Raw genomic sequence first — 13,243 nt, 5'->3', positions numbered from 1 at the left:
ATTTGAGGCAACATAAAAAAGTCCCCGATGATAGTGACTCAGTGACCTATGACCCATTTTTGAAAAAAACACCCCCAGAGGTCTTATCAGTTTTTTTTTTTTTAGGTTTTTGGGGCAATTTAGAGATTTATGGGGTTAAAAATTTGGAATGTACTCTGGACTTGGTACATTGGTCAAATTATGGAAAATGTACATAAAAAGGGAAAATTTAGGGCTCCATGGAAGTGTGATACTCCCTGAAGCAGCCTATGCAGAGGCCCGGATTATCTGGGCAAGTGTCGCACTGATACGTGGTGTCCTTCCGTATCCCCCTCCTGCTGCACACTGCATCTTTTCTGGTTTCGTCCCTTCTTTCCAGTGGGGGGGATCACACCTGGAAAGTGTTGGCCTGGGACGATCCTGACGCCTATAACTCCAGACCCTTGGGAAGTCCGGCCTGATCTTTCCCGGTCGCCAAAGATCAGGAACCTTAGGACTTCTTCTTGGTACTGGAGGAATGTCCCTGTGTTGCCAGCGTACTGGGATAGTACAAAAGCGTTGTACATGGCAACCTGTACCAAGTAGACCGCAACTTTTTTGTACCATGCCCGTGTTTTCCGCATGGCGTTATATGGCTTAAGGACTTGATCTGAGAGATCAACTCCCCCCATATACCGATTGTAGTCCAGAATACAATCGGGCTTGAGGACCGGTCCCACGGTACCTCGCACAGGGACAGGGGCGCTGCCGTTCCCATGAATAGTGGTGAGTATAAGGACATCCCTCTTATCCTTATACCGGACCAACAACAGGTTATCATAGGTGAGGGCACGGGACTCACCCTTGGGGATAGGCGTCGGGACCAAATTTAGAGGGAGGCCTCTCTGGTTCCTCCGCACGGTCCCACAAGCGGACGTGGATCTGGTGGCAAGGGATGTGAAGAGAGGGATGCTGGTATAAAAGTTGTCCATGTACACGTGGTAACCCTTATCCAGCAATGGGTGCACAAGGTCCCAAACGATTTTCCCGCTAACACCCAGAGTGGGGGAACAATCTGGGGGTTCAATACGGGAATCTCTTCCCTCATACACTCTAAACTTGAGAGTGTACCCGGAGGTACTCTCACAAAGTTTATAGAGCTTCACGCCATATCGCGCCCACTTCGAGGGAATATACTGGCGGAAGATGAGTCTCCCCTTAAAACTGATGAGAGACTCATCTACAGAGAGGTCCCTGAGCGGTACGTAGGCCTCCAAAAATTTGGCCCCAAAGTGATCGATGACCGGCCTCACTTTGTAAAGCCGGTCATAGGTGTGATCACCTCGGGGCGGACATGCCGCATTATCTGCATAATGCAGGCATTTCCGAATCGCCTCGAACCGCCTCCGTGTCATCGCCATCCTGTAAAGCGGGGTCTGATAGAGGACGTCCCCGCTCCAGTACTGACGAGCACTTGGTTTTTTGACCAGGCCCATATGCAGCGTGAGGCCCCAAAATGTCCTAATTTCCGCTGCATCAATGGCGCGCCATTCATTGGACCTGGCCAAAAACGAATCGTGGTGGTGGGCAATGAACTGCTGGGCATACAAGTTCGTTTGCTCCACCATGTGATTGACCAGGCTGTCACTGAAAAAAAACTTTAAAAAGTCCAGATCAGTGAAGCCAGCATGGTCAATCCGGATTCCAGAGTCGCCAACAAACTCTGGAACCCGTGGCTGATAACCCTCTGGGGGGCTCCAGACAGGGTCATCGGAAGGGGGCTCCGGTGCACTTGTCTGAGGGGCCGGACTCCTATTACGAGCGGCATTGCCACTCGTACTAGTGTCAGCCACTGGGTCACTCTCATGGGGGGTGCGTGGCCTCGCCTGGCGGCATCTCCGCCTCCATACAGGGGACTCATCATCACTGCTAGATGATGAGGAGGACGATGGAGAACACAAAAAAGTAGGATCTTCCTTGTCCTCACTGGCAGAGTCGGAGGCTAAAAAAGCGTAAGCCTCCACTGCCGAAAATGCCCGGCGGCCCATCGCCTTTTTTCTACGGTGGCGGGGGTGGTGTGGTGGGGAGGGTGTGTGTCCGGGGGGGGGGGGGGGGCAGGGAAGTGTGTAGTGTGTGGTGCTTGGTGTAAACTTACAGGAAAAAAAAAAAGCTGCGGCCAAAAAAAAAAAATGGGTGGCACTCGCAGCACCCTGAACCCCTGATAGGGCCCGGGGTCACACGGATCAGGTGACAGCGGACCCTTGGGGACCTATTAGGGGGTCAGGGGGGGGTTACTTTCTTTTCTTTTCTGTTTTTTCACTTTTTACTGTTTTTTACTTTCTTTTGATTGCCTACCTGTCCCTGGAAAAAAGCTCCCCCTGATCTAATGGGGTCCTCTTCTTCCTGGGGGTCTCCGATGCTCTGAGGGGGGATCCCGGTCCTTATCTTCCCGCACTGCCCGCTGACTGAACTCAGTAAGCGCGCAGAGCGGGGAGAAGGAGCCGTTAACCCCTCCTCTGCCGCACTGCTATTGGCTGGACGATCGCCAGCCAATAGCAGTGTTGCTGGGGAGGTAACAATATTGTCACCTCTCCCCAGCAACGGCAGGTGATTGGCGGTGTATCGTACACCGCAGATCACCATTTATTACCGGGTCATAATTGACCTGAATGACCGGAATCGGCGCAGATCGCTGGCGTGAATTCGCTTGCGATCTGCGCCGATCGCCGACATGTGGGGGTCCCGGGACCCCCCTCGGCATTTGCACGGCATGCCTGCTGAACGATTTCAGAAGGCATGCAGTTCCGATCTCCGCCCGGCGAGCAGCGGAGACCGGAATGCCTCAGGACGTATGCATACGTCTTGGGTCCTGAACAGGTTAAAGGGGTACTCCGGTGGAAAACTTTTTTTTTTTTTTAATCAACTGGTGCCAGAAAATTAAACAGTCCTTCCAGTACTTGTAAGCTGCTGAATACTACAAAGGAAATTCTTTTATTTTTGGAACACAGAGCTCTGTGCTGACATCATGACCACAGTGCTCTCTGCTGACACCTCTGTATATTTTAAGAACTGTCCAGAGTAGGAGAAAATCCCCATAGAAAATATAAGCTGCTCTAGACAGTTCTTAAAATGGACAGAGATGTCAGCAGAGAGCACGGTGGTCATGATGTCAGCAGAGAGCACTGTGTTCCAAAAAGAAAATAATTCCTCTGTAGTATTCAGCAGCTAATAAGTACTGGAAGGATTAAGATTTTTTAATAGAAGTAATTTACAAATCTGTTTAACTTTCTGTCACCAGTTGATTTAAAAAAAAAGTTTTCCACCGGCGTACCCCTTTAAACAATTTAAAAACAATCAGCAAGGAATGCCCAGACATCCAACGTGTTTCTTCTACAACTAACCAGGAAGAGTTTCCCATATTTAATAATAACAATAGGCCCAAATCTGTTCAACTTTCTGGCACCAGTTGATTTAAAAAAAATAAAATAAAAAATTCCACCGGAGTACCCCTTTAAAGTGAGAATTACAACATGAATTCATATTGAAAACAACAGGAAGCGGAGGCATAAGTAAAATCCATGTGACATAGGCTCTTTGTGAACAAGGCCCAACTGCTTGTTCACATTTAGGCCGGATTCACAATACTGAATCCGTCCGTAGATTCCAAGAGTGGGCAGTGCTGACTGAATCAGTCGGTGCTAGGGCTGCACAAAAGTCGCCATCCCCATAGACAACAGTGTCTGCGGAGCAGAGATCCGCCACAACATTGAATGAGTTTAATGTTCTGGCGGAATTTTCCGAGGGGATTTTCCACCTCGAAAACTCTGCAGTGTACACTGTGCAGGCGGAAAAATCTGCCGCAAATTTCATGCAGGCTTTGAGGGTCCGTTCACACTGCAGGTCCGCCACTGCCACTGGCGCAACTTCCGTTGAAGTTAACTGGGTGACAATAATTGTGTAGCTTCTCTGCTTTAGGCCGGGTTCACCTAGCAGAAAATGTCCGGACATTACGCACATTCGACTAATACGGCGGGTGCTAGGACCGCTCGGAAATGTGCCGTCACATAGATAGCAATGCGTTTCCTTGCGGAATCCGCAGAAAGAATAGGCATGTAATTCTGCAGTGGGAACAGTGAAGCAGAATCCCATTGAAATCAACGGGACTCTGCTGCTGCGGAATGTCCATACGGAAATATTCTGCGGAATTCTGCACAGACAAGTGAACATACACTTAGGCTACGTTCACACGGGGGAAAGTCCGCACATAAAATTTCCGTGCGGACATTCCCGACAGCGTAGCCCCAGAAATGGACCGCTCGGAAATGCGCCTTCTTACAGATGGCAATGCATTTCCGTGCGGAGTCCACAGAAAGAATAGACACGCCTATTCTTTCTGTGGACGCAGGAATTTTAATTTCCACGCCAGATGTTTCCCGCGCTGAACTTCTGCCATGTGAACAGCCCAGCGGAATCCCTTCTAAATCAACTGGGGGGCTGCTGCTACGGAATTACCGTGCAAAAATTCTAATGTGGAATTCTGCAAAGGAATAGCCGTCTCATGGACACCAATGCATTCCATGCGGATTCTGCAGAAAGAATGGACAGTTTTGTTCTTTATGTGGACACGGAAATCAGAATTTCCGTGCCAGATTTCCAGGTGGAAATTCCACCATGTGCACAGCGCAGCAGAATCCCATTGGTGGCCATAAACAGCTAGGAGATGGGAAAACCCCTTTAGTCCAAATCCCTATCACAGTGTTCCCCAACCAGGGTGCCTCCAGCTGTTGCAAAACTACAACTCCCAGCATGCCCGGACAGCCTTTGGCTGTCCGGGCATGCTGGGAGTTGTAGTTTTGCAACAGCTGGAGGCACGCTGGTTGGGAAACACTGCCCTATCACATCTGGAACATTTCCGTCCTGTGTGAACATACCCCAGTGGAGGTACATTCTGGACTATAGAATCACCATTAAAGGGGTACTCCTGTGGAAAACGTTTTTATTTTATTTTTTTTAAATCCACTGGTGCCAGAAAGTTAAACAGATTTGTAAATTACTTCTATTATAAAATCTTAATCCTTCCAGTACTTATTAGCTGCTGAATACTACAGAGGAAATGATTTGCTTTTTGGAACACAGTGCTCTCTGCTGACATCACGAGCACAGTGCTCTCTGCTGACATCTCTGTCCATTTTAATAACTGTCCAGATTAGAAGAAAATCCCCATGGCAAACATATGACGAAGTTCCTAAAATGGACAGAGATAGCAGCAGAGAGCACTGTGCTCGTGATGTCAGCAGAGAGCACTGTGTTCCAAAAAGAAAAGAATCTCCTCTGTAGTATTCAGCAGCTAATAAGTACTGGAAGGTTTAAGATTTTTAATAGAAGTAATTTACAAATCTGTTAAACTTTCAGTTTAAATGTTTTCCACCGGAGTACCCCTTTAATGTTTATATAGAGCCAGAACATTTACCAGAACCTTAATGCTTTGTATTTACGAGTATATGGCCACATACATGCACATATATTGGACCCCAGGTAGACTCAGCGCCATTTATACGGCCTCCCCGCCCGAGGGGTCTCACCCAGTGACAACCTCCCCTGTAACGCTACCGGGTTATACAGCGCTCCCCCCTCTCTACCAAACGTTCTCCCTCGTCCCGCCCACTATACGCTTGGTTGGCAGCCAACAGCGCTCTGATTGGCTCCCCGCGCGGAGCCGAGCCACGCTTTCTAGGCCACCTCAGCTTCTGATTGGTTGACGCTTCCGTCCCTCCCCGTGATTGGCTGCGAGTCGCCGTCCGTCAGGGCTGTCTAGTCCCCTTCGTTATTTTCCGTCGCGGTCAGACTTGTCGGGGGGAGGGATGCTGCGTTATCGCCTCCATAGTGCGTCCGGAGGAGCCGCGGCCACCACCGCTGCCTGACACCGCAGCCGCCTCGGTCACTGGAAGCGGGCTTCTGGGAACGGAGAAGGCCTGGGAGGAAACCCCGGGGTGGTGGTGGAAAGGAATCCGGAATTGACTTGCCCTGGGCGGGGAAAAGATTTTGGACTTTGAGGCCGGGGTCTGGGCCGCATAGTGTGCCCGGGGATGTGTGAGCGCGTCCGGACTGCGATACTGCTTAGTGCGTCACCGGTAAGTGAGTCCGTCCTGAGCCGCCTCCATTGTGTGATCGCTCGGCTGGAGAACGAGTGTAAAAGATCACAAACCGCATCGATCGTGCGGCGCGGTCTGTGCGATTCACAAGCGGTTTATTTAATTCTGTAACTATGCGATAGAGTATACGATCCGCTTGTATAAGGGAGACAGTGGGGTTTATTGATTGTGGGGCACAGAACTGTATTCTCCTATAGGACCTTCCTGCATGGTTTGTTTTATTTTAATGTTTTTCTTTCTAAATGAATTTGCTGGACTTACAATTCAGCATTATTGTTGGGGCACATCTTATAGCAATGTCCCCCCCCCCCAACCTGCTTCTCTACAGCTGCTGCAAAACTACTACCCCCATTATACCCTGACAGCCTATTCTGTATATACTGCTGCACATCTCGGGGTACAGTCTCTCCTCTATACACAGCAGTCACATCTTGGGGTACAGTCTGTCCTCTATACACAGCAGTCACATCTTGGGGTACAGTCTGTCCTCTATACACAGCAGTCACATCTTGGGGTACAGTCTGTCCTCTGTACACAGCAGTCACATCTTGGGGTACAGTCTGTCCTCTGTACACAGCAGTCACATCTTGGGGTACAGTCTGTCCTCTGTACACAGCAGTCACATCTTGGGGTACAGTCTGTCCTCTGTACACAGCAGTCACATCTTGGGGTACAGTCTGTCCTCTGTACACAGCAGTCACATCTTGGGGTACAGTCTCCCCCCCTCTGTACACAGCAGTCACATCTTGGGGTACAGTCTCCCCCCCTCTGTACACAGCAGTCACATCTTGGGGTACAGTCTCCCCCCCCTCTGTACACAGCAGTCACATCTTGGGGTACAGTCTCCCCCCCCTCTGTACACAGCAGTCACATCTTGGGGTACAGTCTGTCCCCCTCTGTACACAGCAGTCACATCTTGGGGTACAGTCTGTCCCCCTCTGTACACAGCAGTCACATCTTGGGGTACAGTCTGTCCCCCTCTGTACACAGCAGTCACATCTTGGGGTACAGTCTGTCCCCCTCTGTACACAGCAGTCACATCTTGGGGTACAGTCTGTCCCCCTCTGTACACAGCAGTCACGTCTTGGGGTACAGTCTGTCCCCCTCTGTACACAGCAGTCACGTCTTGGGGTACAGTCTGTCCCCCTCTGTACACAGCAGTCACGTCTTGGGGTACAGTCTGTCCCCCTCTGTACACAGCAGTCACGTCTTGGGGTACAGTCTGTCCCCCTCTGTACACAGCAGTCACGTCTTGGGGTACAGTCTGTCCCCCTCTGTACACAGCAGTCACGTCTTGGGGTACAGTCTGTCCCCCTCTGTACACAGCAGTCACGTCTTGGGGTACAGTCTGTCGCCCTCTGTACACAGCAGTCACGTCTTGGGGTACAGTCTGCGCCCTCTATACACACAGCAGTCACGTCTTGGGGTACAGTCTGCGCCCTCTATACACACAGCAGTCACGTCTTGGGGTACAGTCTGCGCCCTCTATACACACAGCAGTCACGTCTTGGGGTGCAGTCTGCGCCCTCTATACACACAGCAGTCACGTCTTGGGGTGCAGTCTCCCCTCTATACACACAGCAGTCACGTCTTGGGGTGCAGTCTCCCCTCTATACACACAGCAGTCACGTCTTGGGGTGCAGTCTCCCCTCTATACACACAGCAGTCACGTCTTGGGGTGCAGTCTCCCCTCTATACACACAGCAGTCACGTCTTGGGGTGCAGTCTGCGCCCCTCTTCTCCCTGATAAGTTCCCCCATGGTGTTGGTGCATTGTGCCCCCAGATTGCACAGATATCATTGATGATTTGTCTTGAATGCCGGTGATCATTGATCCAGTGTAATGTATCGCACATGGCCTCTGCCTCTTGTGTGGTGTTTCCAGTCACTGCTGTCATATGAAGTACATTGTACCCATCAGTTTAGGTGTAGACTTTGTTCCTGTGATGCAGCGGCACATAACGTTATGGGGCTCTGTAGGTTTAGTGTCCATGAGCCTCATGTAATGTTGGGGCCACTATTTATGCCCTCATATTCCTATGGTACAGTATAGCACGATGTCGTGAATCCAAGTGCTGCTGATCCTTCCATTGATCCCTTGACTTGGAGGGTGATGTGGGTAGTTGCTTGGAATCTTTTATCCCTTGTGTGCCGCACACCATGCCAGGTATTTGTGAAGTGCGGTATACTTTACGTAGGGCATTTTTATCCATAAACATCTCAGTACAACTTAAAAAAATAAATAAAAGTGTGTGCGATTGTAAGAGGTTATAAAACCAGCACCTATACCTGCGTATTTGACCACTGGGACCCCCAAGTTCACAAGAATGTGGGCTCCAGGTCCCTCCTTACTTCATAGTTTTCTCTAAATTCCAGTAATAAAAAAACAAAAAAAATTAAAAAAACAAAAAAAATAAAAGGTCTGGAGACCCCACCTTGTGAACAATGGGGGCCCATATTGTGGAGTCCTCAGTGTTAAAGGGGAACTCCGGCCCTAAGACATCTTATCTCCTATCAAAAGGATAGGGGATAAGATGTCTGATCGCGGGGTCCTGCCGTTGGGGACCCCCTCAATCTCTCATGCTGCACCCACCTGTCTCCGCTGCACGAAGCGATGATCGCTCAGTGTCTGAAGACTTATGACCATGGGGCCGTAGTATCGTGACATCACGCCCCGCCCCTCAATGCAAGCCTATGGGAGGAGGCGTGCAAGCCTATGGGAGGAGGCGTGATGGCCGTCACGCCTCCTCCCATAGGCTTGCATTGAGAGGTCGGGGTGTGACTTCACAAGGAGGTGGAGTTGTGACGTCACAATACTCCTCCCATAGACTTGGACTGAGGGGTCGGGGCGTAACGTCACAAGGGGTTGGAGTCGTAACGTCACTATACTCCTCCCATAGGCTTGCATTGAGAGGTCGGGGTGTGACTTCACAAGGAGGTGGAGTCGTGACGTCACAATACTCCTCCCATAGACTTGCACTGAGGGGTTGGGGCGTGACGCCACAAGGGGGTGGAGTCGTGACGTCACGATACTCCGGCCCCGTGGTCGCGAGTCTTCAGACACGGAGCGATCATCGCTTCGTGCAACTGGGACAGGTGGGTGCTGCATGAGAGATTGCGGGGCCCCTGCAATCAGACATCTCATCCCCTATTCTTTTGGATAGGGGATAAGATGTTTTAGGTCCGGAGTTCCCCTTTAAAGGTGTATTCCAGCATTTAAGAATGTATCTCATATCAACAGGATAGGGAATGTGTTGGATCGCCATACTTGTGCATTCCAATGCTCCTATAGAGAAGCCATGAAGCATGTGCTGTTTTGGGGCCCTTTTCTGGAGGTCGGGACCCTGCAATTGGACACTTATTCCCTATCCTGTGGATATGGGATATGTATTTAAATTCTGGAGTCCATTAGGCTCTTACTACCTTTTTCTGTGGATTTGTTTAGGCTAGGTTCACACGGCGGTTTGCATGGACCCGTTAAGGGTCCATTTGGCACTTGTATGGGGTCCGTCGGGGATCTGGTAATTTTACAGGATTTTATTGGAGAGAAAAAAATAGAGCTTGCACCATATATATATTTTATTTTTCCCCGCTAAACTTCTGGCCGGATTGCAGACGGAACCATTAATAGCAGAGTCCGACAGCAATGTGAACAAGGCCTTATACATGTCCACTAGGGGTGCACGATTTGGGGAAAATATCATATTGTGATTATAATAAACATAGGGATATTCCCCATTAATATTGTGCTTGATTTTGTGTGTCTGTGTGGATGGACCTGATGCTTACCTAGCCCCCGTCCCCCATAGTTCTGCTGTAGATCCCATTCTCCACAGCGCGGTCCCGCTGTCTTTTTGCTTACCTCTTCAGAGACATGCAGCTGGTTGCAGGACCTTTCCACTCCGCCAATCACTGGCCCGAGACAGGACACTGCTGTGGCCAGTGATTGGCTGAGCTGAAAGGTCCTGCAACCAGCTGCATGTCTCTGAAGAAGTAAGCAAAGAAGACAGCGGGACCGCGCTGTGGAGAATGGGATTTCCAGGTTATTGGGGCAAGGTAAGCATCAGGTTTTTATTTATTTTATTATTTTTATTTATTCGAAATTGCAAGATAATAATCGCAGGATTTTGCAGGCACATAATTTCGAACGGCTAGTATCGTGATTAGATTGTTTCTGCGACAAGTGTCAGCAGAGAGCACTGTGGTCAGACTAGAAAGAACTACACGGCATATGCAGCAGCTCATAACTACTGGAAGGATTAAGATTTTACAAATATGTGTAACCTTCTGGCACCAGTAGATTTGAAAACATCATCTTCCAGAGTACCTCTTACGTAAGACGTTTAAGATCGCTGAGGTTATTTCTATTTGTCCAAATAGTGGCTTTATAAAAAATCATTTTTAAGTTCTCATAAAAATTGTGTTTTGGAAACACTTTGTAAAAAAACAGCGTCCCAAGCCAAGTAGTAGATCACCGGATACATCCTGGCGGAGCAGATAAGTAACAATGGTGGTTGGTGATTTTCTGAATGAAGCCTGGTAGTGTGCGGGAGCAACCGCCTCATGATGGTACAGGGGTCACTCAAGTTACAATATTAATGGGTTCCAGGACCATTGTATGTTGAAACCATTGTATGTTGAGATCAGAACTCTATGGAAACCTGGTAATTGGTTCTGAAGCCCCAAAATGTCATCCAAAAATAGGAAAAAGGGAGAATTAAAGAAAAATAAGTAGATAACGAATATAGATAAAGCAAATAAAAGTATAAAAGTAAGAAAGATCTGCTGGGAGCTGTAATCACTGTCTATGTCAGTGTTTCCCAACTAGGGTGCCTCCAGCTTTTGCAAATCTACAACTCCCAGCATGCCCGGACAGCCGTTGGCTGTCCGGGCATGCCGGGAGTTGTAGTTTTGCAACAGCTGGAGGCACCCTGGTTGGAAAACAATGGTTCTTCAGGGTCCTATACAGTACACACAGTGTCCCAAATGGAGCCACCCTTACTTGGTGTCCAAAGGAATAGCTAACCCTGGTACAGGTAAGGAGTAGTACAGAACTTGTAGTTCCTCCCTGTACTGTAGGGGGCGCTACCAGACACCAGTCAGTGCATGCACTTCAGTAATACAGGTATAGTGTAGTACAGAACTTGTAGTTCCTCCCTGTACTGTAGGGGGCGCTACCAGACAGTCAGTGCATGCACTTCAGTAATACAGGGGTTTTACCAGCAAAATGTACATTCTGATTGGTCAGTTCCTCCAGTTGTGACACATTTCACACATCTGGACTGACCGTACATTGTTGAGTCTGGTTTCAAGTTACAATGGTCCAGAAAAGACCATTGTATGTTGAAACTATTGTATGTTGATGCCATTGTAAGTTGAGGGATCACTGTACTTTTTTTTTTCTTTCCGTGAACACTGCTTTTGTGTGGTGTGTGTGTGTGTGTGTGTATATACCATATATTTGCAATAGGTTTTAGTCCAGTGTCTCCTAACCAGAGTGCCCCCAGCTGTTGCCAAACTACAACTCCAAGCATGGCCGAAGGCTTTCCGTCTGGGCATGCTGGTAGTTGTAGTTTGGCAACAGCTGGGGGCACTATTTGGCAGACACTGTTATAGTCATTCAACATGTTGGAGGGTGTTAGGCCGAGCCGGTATAATCATAAAACCACAGCAAACCACTGACATTATACATCTGTTACCTACAGCAGCAAAGACACCACAACATTGCTGAGCTCCCACCGCCTAATGCCACCAACAATCCCAATATTTAATCCTGGTTGGTACATGAAGTGGTTACTGCGGGTGCAACAAACCATTCTACAGCTAGTCATCTGTCTGCATGGATTATTTATACATTCCCCATTGCATATAGGAACGTGTGGCTGTTGTGGTGTAATAAGACCCTTCCAAAATACTCATCCCCCCCCCCCCCCCACACCTAAGCCTCTAACAAAAACTGTGGTTATTACAATGTTATGATTGAGAAAAGTGTTGCTTCTTGCCCTTTTTTATATGCCTTTTTAATTTTGTGACAGTTCTTCCTTGACGTGAAGGTGTTCTCTACCAAAGTTAAAGGGGTACTCCAGTGGAAAACAAATTATTTTTTTTTTTTAAATCAACTGGTGCCAGAAAGTTAAACAGATTTGTAAATTACTTCTATTTAAAAATCTTAATCCTTCCAGTACTTATCAGCTGCTGAATGCTCCAGAGGAAGTTTGAATTTCTTATCTGTCTGACCACAGTGCTCTCTGCTGACACCTCTGTCTATTTTTGGAACTGTCCAGAGAAGGATAGGTTTGCTATGAGTATTTTCTCCTGCTCTGGACAGTTCCTGACATGGACAGAGGTGTCAGCAGAGAGCACTGTGAGCAGACAAAAAGAAAAGAACTTCCTGTGGAACATACAGCAGCAGCAAGTACTAGAAGGATTAAGATTTTTAAATAGAAGTCATTTACAAATCTGTTTGAACTTTCTGGCACCAGTTGATTTTAAAAAAAAAATAATAATAAAAATAATAATAAAAATAAAAATAAATAAATAATTTTGGGGTACTAAGGGGTCCCAAGTGTTGAAGAAAATCTTCCCCACACCATTCCACCAGCCTAACCTGCTGATACAAGGCAGGATGGATCCATGCTTTCATGTTTATGCTGAAATCTGACCCTGCCATCTGAATGTCACAGCTGGAATGGAGACCCATCAGACCAGGCAACGTTCTTCCAGTCTTCCATTGTTCAATTTTGGTGCCTGTGTGAATTGTAGCCTTAGTTTCCTGTTCTTTTTTAAAAAGTGTTTATTTTTGGCAATTTAAAGGGGTACTCCGGCACGGAGACATCTTATCCCCTATCCAAAGGATAGGGGATAAGATGCCTGATTGCAGGGGTCCCGCCGCTGGGGACCCCCGTGATCTTGCACGCAGCACCCTGTTACAATCAGTCCCCTTGGCGTGTTCACTCTGGGTCTGATTACTGGCGATCATGGGGCCGGAGCATTGTGACGTCACGACCCCGCCCCGTGTGACATCACGCCCCGCCCCTCAATGCAAGCCACGCCCCCTCACACGGGCTTGCATTGAGGGGGCGGAGCGTGACGTCACAGTGCTCCGGCCCCCGTGATCGCCAGTAATCAGACCCG

The 13,243-nt window shown here is 48.5% G+C and overlaps 1 protein-coding gene across 7 annotated transcripts in view; it reads left to right on the top strand.

Moving 5' to 3' along the window:
* SOCS5 (suppressor of cytokine signaling 5) overlaps positions 1-13,243 on the top strand; it is a 232,217-nt gene that overhangs the window by 30,001 nt on the left and 188,973 nt on the right. The window contains exon 1 of one of the 7 annotated variants that reach the window (XR_008891641.1): positions 5,429-6,089. The exons of 1 other annotated variant lie outside the window; for it this stretch is intronic. The gene's annotated coding sequence lies outside the window, so the exon portion shown is untranslated. Of the gene's footprint in view, positions 1-5,428; positions 6,090-13,243 lie in introns of those variants that run through there. 5 more of the 7 variants (XR_008891639.1, XR_008891638.1, XR_008891640.1 and 2 more) reach the window with 5 other exon arrangements.

This window comes from Hyla sarda, chromosome 3 (genome assembly GCF_029499605.1).
Source record: "Hyla sarda isolate aHylSar1 chromosome 3, aHylSar1.hap1, whole genome shotgun sequence".
Lineage (NCBI taxonomy): Eukaryota > Metazoa > Chordata > Amphibia > Anura > Hylidae > Hyla > Hyla sarda.
The sequence above is the reverse complement of the archived record's forward strand: the minus strand, read 5'-3'. Positions and strand labels throughout refer to the sequence as shown.